The 7,662-nt window shown below is 46.4% G+C and overlaps 1 pseudogene; it reads right to left on the bottom strand.

The window, feature by feature from the left end:
* Nucleotides 1-5,895: 5,895 nt before the first annotated feature.
* LOC118007311 lies at nt 5,896-6,094 on the bottom strand (annotated as a pseudogene).
* Between the last annotated feature and the right edge of the window lie 1,568 nt (nt 6,095-7,662).

Below are 7,662 nucleotides of genomic sequence, written 5' to 3'. Positions count from 1 at the left end.
TGTTCCCAACAACTGAACCATACACCCAAAAATGATCAAGATAGTAAATTTTATGTTATGTTTATTTTTCCATAATAAAAAATTGGAAAAGAAAGAAATAGAGAAAGAAGCCTTATTAGCAGCAGAGACTTACTTGTTCAATGGGACCCTTTATGTCACTCATCCTGAAGCAAAAATATTATAGACCCCACATAAATTTAATTCCTTCCTGATATCAGAACTGACCACTGAGGTCACACTGTGGGTGTGAAACCATGAGATCTGCGTGGTGCTTTGTGGAGGACAGCAAGACCGTGGCGGGGGATGTTCCCGTCAGAGATGACTGTTTTATAGTTGGCATTGTGCCTGTTAATTGAAGTAAGTTAGGGTGAAAACAAAAATAAAAACAAAAACAATCAATGTATCAACCATGAAAGTTCATTTTTCAAAGATGTCAAAATAGGCAAATAGCCAAAGAGGGGAAAGTGAGAGTCAATGACTCTGCTGAGATCTTCCAGAGGGTGGTGTGTCTCCAGGCCCTCAGGAGGAAGAGGTCTGAGGGAAGTTCCTGAGTGGGCACAAATCCTCCTGGTTTCTGCCTTCCACTAGGTGTTGGCAACTTCTGGGATTTTATCTTTCTCAGCATTGTGACGTCTAAAGGATCAGATCAAGAAGGAACATTGCTCTGCATCCACGATTGCTGTGCTTTAGGCACAAGTCTTCTTTGGGTACTCAGGACCGCCATGACTAAACCTCCTTCTACCTCTCCTCTTGCCCACGGTTGGCTCTTCAGGTAATGTTTTAATTTCTTTTTAGCTTCTCACTAGCCAGGACTGTAGGGAATAAACAGCTTATCAACATAGCTTTGGTATATTTTTGCCTTGCCAGCTGGGCTCACATGAATAATGGGGCCAGCTGCATGCGAACAATGTGTACAAACAATGTGTAAATGAACAAAATGGCGTCAGGACAATGTGAGAAGCTCCATTTAGAGGCTCAACATCAACAGATGTGACATTGACGAGAGTGACAGAAATGCAGTCTGGGCGTTGCGGGTGATGGGCACCATGATGAATCAACAGAGTCAAGAACAATGGTTCTGGACTTGGTTAACTTTTGCATCTGAAAACATTTATCCAAGTCCCTGGAATAAAGTTGAAGAGAACTATGATTTATTTTTTAGGGAAAAAGTAACTATAGATCATTCTTTCTTTTTCTAAGCAGATGTTAGGAGTATGGCCCGGGCAACCATAGATGAGGGATAAGGGATACTGGAATTTTTTTTTTTTTTTAAAGATTTTATTTATTTATTTGAGAGAGAGAGAATGAGAGACAGAGAGCATGAGAGGGAGGAGGGCCAGAGGGAGAAGCAGACTCCCTGCCAAGCAGGGAGCCCGATGCGGGGCTCGATCCTGGGACTCCAGGATCATGACCCGAGCCGAAGGCAGTCGCTTAACCAACTGAGCCACCCAGGCGCCTGGGATACTGGAATGTTGTTCTCTTCTTAGCCTGCAGATTTATTCATCTATGTATATGTATGTATGTGCCTGTATATATATATATATAATATGAGTGTGTAGTACATATGTGAAATAATCTCTTCTCATACAGCAACCCACTTTTAAAATATTTTATTTTATTTTTTTTAAAGATTTTATTTATTTATTTATTTGACACAGAGAGAGAGAGAGATTTCAAGTGGGGGGCGGGGGGAACAGAGGGAGAGGGAGAAGCAGACTCCCGGCCAAGCAGGGAGCCCGATGCGGGGCTCGATCCCAGGACTCTGCGATCCTGACCTGAGCCGAAGGCAGACGCTTAACGGACTGAGTCACCCAGGTGCCCCCAAATATTTTATTTTTTAAAGCAGTTTTAGGTTCCCGCAGAGTTGAAGGGGAGGTTCAGAGGTTTCCTATAAAACCCCCATCCCTGACACGTGCACAGCCTCCCCCACCATGGACCTACATGGACACATCATAATCAACCAACGCCCATAGTTTACATTAGGCGTCACTCGTGGTGTTGTACATTCTATGAGTTCGGACAAATGTGAAAAGACAAGTGTCTACCATTACCGGGTCATATGAGTACTTTCATTGCCTAAAACTGTGTTCCACTTGTTCATCTCTCTCCTCCTCCCCAACCACTGCTACCCCAACATTTTACTGTCTTCATAGTTTTGCCTTTTCCAGAATATCACATGATTGGAATCATATAGTATGTAGCCTTTTCAAATTGATTTCTTTCTCTTAGTCATATGCATTTAAATTCCTTCTATGTCTTTGCATGGCTTGGTAGGTCATTTCTTTCTTGTGCTAAATAATATTCTGTTGTCTGGATATATTCATTCACCTACTGAAGGACATGTTGGTCGCTTCCAAATTTTGTCAATTAGAAATAAAGCTGGTATAAACATCCATGTGTGGACATAACTTTGTAACTCCTTTGCGTGAATCCCAAGGAGTGTGATGGCTAGATTGTTTGGTCAGAGTATGTTTACTTTTGTGAGGAGCCACCAAACTCTCTTCCACGGTGGCTGCACCACTTTGCATTCCCACCAGCGATGAGAGCGTCCCTGCTGCTTCACGGCCTCTCCAGCATCAGTGCTGTGTGGGCTCTGGATTTTGGCCATTATGATAAGAATGTGGTGTTATCTCATTGCTGTTTTAACAGCGTGTTTAAACATAATATTAAATGTACTAGTATTAAGAAAAAAGAAGACTTTCATTCTACTAAATTATATTGGTTGCATTGAAATCATTTGTACTCTCGGCTCATCAGTTGCAACTGTGATGATAATGTCTACTTCATGGGTTTGATAAAGATACAATGTGATCATGTAAAGTGCTCGGTAAATAAGTATTTCTGTATCAGATGTACCGGTCACAAGATGGGTTACCTAACCAGAATAAGAACTTAGAGAAGAGAATTTTGATAAATGGGTGAGTTGGACACTCCGTTAAGACACGAACCCTGTCCCAAGTCTCTCCTTACTTTATTCATAACCCTTAAACACTTGCTACAAACTTGGGCACAGCGCCATCAAAGAGAGTCTTTGTCCTCAGTGAGGTGGTTTCTAAAGGACCTTAAGAGAAAATGATGGGGAAATACTCTGCCATACAGTTGGTAATTGAGCTTACTCAATAGCTCATGATTAACCAGTCTTGATGAGAAACTTAGAGCATTCTAGGCTCGGGATTAAAGCCACAAATCTCTGCAAGCTCAGACATCAGCAGCTGTGGACAGAAGCATGCCATTCGCAGCGCTTGCGTTCGTTGAAAACTTGGGCAAGCTTTCTTTCCTTTTGGGTCACGTCTACTGAGCACTGCCTCTGGAGGGCGGCGTGCTCACGGCTCAGGTGACTCAGCGTGATCAGAACATCAGACTGACTCACAAGCATGTGCTGCAGTCACTGGGCATCATGTAAATGATCCAATTTCTTACCCTTTGTGAGCTCAGTGCAGCCACAGTGGAAAGAAAGTGCATCTGTTCATTTCTCAGCCAATAAGACAAAGTTAATACATTTTACAACTTCACCATTTTCTTTAAAGCAGGCATGGGACCGCATGTCTCCTCTGCTGGCGATCCACTCAGACGCGAAGTTAGCACACAACGTGGCTCCATGAGCTCTCTTCCCACGACTTTTTCAGGTTGAAGATGTTACTCTGTCTTAAAAGAAAGACGCTGGATCAACCCACGTTCTCCCCGTTGTGTGTGACGCTGCCCCCACACGGTCTCAGGAGGACCCCACGGCCTGGGGAGGAATCTGGTGTGTACTGCCATCCCCCTATTTCCAAACAGGCTGTCTGCAAACTCGCTTGTTCTCTGCACATGTGGTCACCGATGCGCTCGGTGAAGCAGAGCTGGTGGGACTTGGTGCTGGTCTTTGTGTTTATGCTTCATCACCATCTACCCTGAGCTGCTCCTCGCCCCCTCGCCCCCTCGCCCCCTCGCGTCCTCACACTGACATCCTGCAGGTCCGCCTCACGGGGAGGCTCAGAGTGAAGAGACGCAAACCACAGCCAGAATGCTTTTATCAACCCCAAATTTCCCTCTGCCCCACACTCACCCTTTCTGCAAACTGAATCCATCGAGCATCCAAATGGAAGTGCCCATGTCGACTTCCCACCTGTCTATAGGTCTGAATTCAGTCCCCGGCTTCCACGATCTCAGTGAGGGCTCTGTTCCCCAACCCTGAGACAGCGCAGGCAGGCTGAGTCGTGTGGGCTCTGGAGTGACCTGGAGTGCGACAGCCGCGCTCGGCACTCAGCCACCTCCACCGCAGGTGTCCACGCTGAGTGGTGAGCTCCGTCCGTGACACCATGTTTCTTTGCCACCAAGTGTCATTTGAGTATCATTTCATGCAGACTTCTCCTGTGGAACCCACAGGCTTCCAGGATTCTTTAACAATAAACACGTGTTTATATGCTGCTTGTTCTGAGTGTGGCACACTTCTGACTTATGTGGGTGTCTCTGAAGCCCCCTTAGCCTGTAGGGTGCACGGCCGCGCTGCGGGTGCTTGGGAAGCATCATTTTCTCAGGGTGCCGGGGCCGTTTGGGCCGGAGCTGTGAGGCACTGTGTGCACCCAGGGTCAGCATCCTCCCCGTCCCCACTGTTCCCCTCTCTCCTGACGGCACCCTTTCTCTCTCCACGTGCACAGAACCAGTAGGATGTGCTCAGAGAGAGAGGGAGATTTATCATGAGGAACGCTCCTGTGGTGATGGAGGCTGGCGCGTCCCCGGATCTGCGGGCTGGGTCAGAGAGAGTCGAGGGTGTAGTTCAAGCCAAGAGGTTGGCCGACTGGAGATCCACGAAGAACTATGTTTCTGTCCCAGACTGAAGGCAGGAAAGAAACCGATGTCCCAGCTCAAGGCCATCAGGCAGAAGGAATCCTCCGGGCTTGTGGGAGGCTCAGCCTTTTGTTCTATGCAGGTCTTCGACTGATTGTATGAGGCCCACCCCCATGGGGGAGGGTAATCTGCTTTACTCAGTCTACTGATTTAAATGTTAATCTTATCCCAAACACCTTCACAGACACGCCCACAATAATGTTTGACCCAATATCTGGGCAGCACGACCCAGTCAGGTTGACGTAGTGACCTCCACAGTCTCTCAGGTCTTCCTCCCTTCCCTTGCATCAAAGCCTCCGAGAGTGTTTCTGGACACTGTGGCTGTGTCATTTATTACAGAGGGCAACAGGCTTGGGGACACTAATCCCCTTGTCACCACGGCACGAGGATGTTTGGGGGCCCAGATTATCCAAAGCCAGGGTCTTCAATATTTTCACGGGCACACACTGCTTCCTAGGACCTGAGCCACACCTGCAGGAAACTGTAACCGTCAGCCCTGGTGTATCAGCTTGAGCACAAATACAGCCCTGAGCAGAGACTTCATAGGTCAAGTGTTAGAAAAAATAAATGACCTTATCTTAGCAAATACAATGTGTCAGACCTGGAAAGGGTTTCCATCAATATTCAGAGATGACTCCTGCCGGACATAACAGAATTAACAGGGTGAGGAGCTGTGGTGAATCACTGACATGATTCACCTACCAACTTCGGGCACAAGTTGGGAACTTTTTACTGATTTTAATGGGATAACGTGAGGTCAAATGTGAAGGAAGGCCGAAGCACAAGCCTGAGACTCAGTCCTAGGCTGGGGCACACCAGTGTGCACGCGGCTGGTCTGCTCTGCACGCGGCAGGCCTGTTCCCACAGGAGTAACACTGCCCTCCCAGGGCCGCCTCAACCCAGCCTTGGAGGCCGGCGGTGTCTGGGCTGGAGGGCAGAGCTCACCACCTCCTTGCAAATGAGACCCAGGAAAAAATATGCTTTTCTTTAGAGAATGCTTCTGACCCAGCCTGAGCAGTGACTCACTGCCCTTGATAATACTGTTAAAAATGAATTACAATTTTTGAAGTCTCTAACAACTTACAAAAACTAAGTTCCTTTGTTTCAGACTAAAATATATACACTGTATTTGCTCACAGCAATTCAATTCTACGGGCTTGAATTATCATGGTAATAAATACAATGATTTGGGCACACAAACTTCTATTAGCAATAATCGCGCCTCGGATAAACCTCATTGGCTATGATACTGCCACTGGGCAAAGCTAGGCACGCGAACTTCTAAAGTCAAGCATGATCTTTGCCTTCAGTAGCTGAGGGTGCTGCAGCCCGTTCCCATCCAAGGGAGAGCAAGGGTCTGGCTCCTGAGCCGGCTCGGTGGCTCCCCTCAGCAGCCGGGGACCAGCCCCAGCTCCTCCACGCGGCCTGCTGGCCTTGTCCCACGGCTGACAGCACCAGCAGTCCAGGTCTGTCCCCTTCCACAAGGATGCAGGGATGAGCTTCTTTCAGCCAGAAATAAGCAATAGGAGACAGGAGGTCAGTTTGTGGTGCTTCCTGCTCACGCAGCTGGGTTGTCTATGAATAAAGGTAGATTTCCTAGTCTTCTCTTTTATGCCGTCTTCTTGTTTATTCCCTGGCTTGTAAATACCAGGAGTGGAGGCAGACTCTCAGACGCTCACACTCTTTTGCAGACTGTGACTTCGTGGTAGGTTTTCTGCATATGACCCTTTTCAGACTGAGGAAGCTTCCTTTCATTCCCAGTTTGGCAGATCTTCTTTGTGGATGTTATCAGTGATGAATACACATTTTATTTTGCCAAATACTTTTTCTGCATCAGTTGATACAGTTTTCTTCGTTCTGTTAATGTGCCGATGTACATCGATTTTCTTAGGATGTGTGACTCTCACGTTTGCTGACTTTTCCGCCTTTGCCATTAGTCACGGAGAGCTGCATTTAAAAACCAAACAGTATAACTGAGGATTTGTCCGTTCCTTTATTATTTTTTGCTTTTCCCCCAGTTTTATTGAGGTATAACTGAGAAAAACTGTATGCATTCGAGGTGTGTGATGTGGGCTCGGTCCACATACGTGCTGTGGAATGGTTCCGCAATCAAGCTATTCACACACTGCTCTCCTCACACGGTTACCTTTTTAAAACAGCGTGCTGTGACGCGGTGTGAGTGCTTACGATCTACCTCTTAGGAAACTTCAAGGATGTGATATGGTATCTCTTACTGGGACACAGTGCTGTCCATTAACTCCCCAGAGCTTATTCTCGCCCTAACCGAACCCTCACGCCTTCTGGCCAACCCCTCCCCACCATCTACAACCGCGGTCCCGGTAGCCAGGCATCTGTTCTCGGGTTCCATGAGTTCAATTGTTTTAGATCCCACACGTAAGTGAAATCAGGTAGTGCTTGTCCTTCTGGGTCTGACTTACTTCACTGAGCATAATGTACTCAAGGTTCATCCATGTTGTTGCAAATGGCAGGAGTTCCTTCATTTTTATGGCTGAGTAGTATTCCATTGTGTGTGTATTTGCATATATTTATATGTAATATATTTCTATATTTCTATTTAACATCTATATTTATATATATCCATTTTATAGATACACAAACATATAGACCACATTTTTAAAATCCATGTACCCACTGACAGACACTCAGGTGTCTCCTTATCTTGGGTGCTGTGAAGAACACTGCCGTGAACATACATTTCCTTTGGGTAAATACCTCCTAGTGTGATCGCTGGATTAGGTGGTAGTTTTATTTTTAACACTTGAGGAACCTCAAGAGTTTTCCATACTGTTTTCCAGTGTGGCTGCACCAGCTTGC

This window comes from Mirounga leonina, unplaced genomic scaffold (assembly GCF_011800145.1).
Source record: "Mirounga leonina isolate KUSES-001 unplaced genomic scaffold, KU_Mleo_1.0 Mir_117, whole genome shotgun sequence".
Taxonomy (NCBI): domain Eukaryota; kingdom Metazoa; phylum Chordata; class Mammalia; order Carnivora; family Phocidae; genus Mirounga; species Mirounga leonina.
The sequence above is the reverse complement of the archived record's forward strand: the minus strand, read 5'-3'. Positions and strand labels throughout refer to the sequence as shown.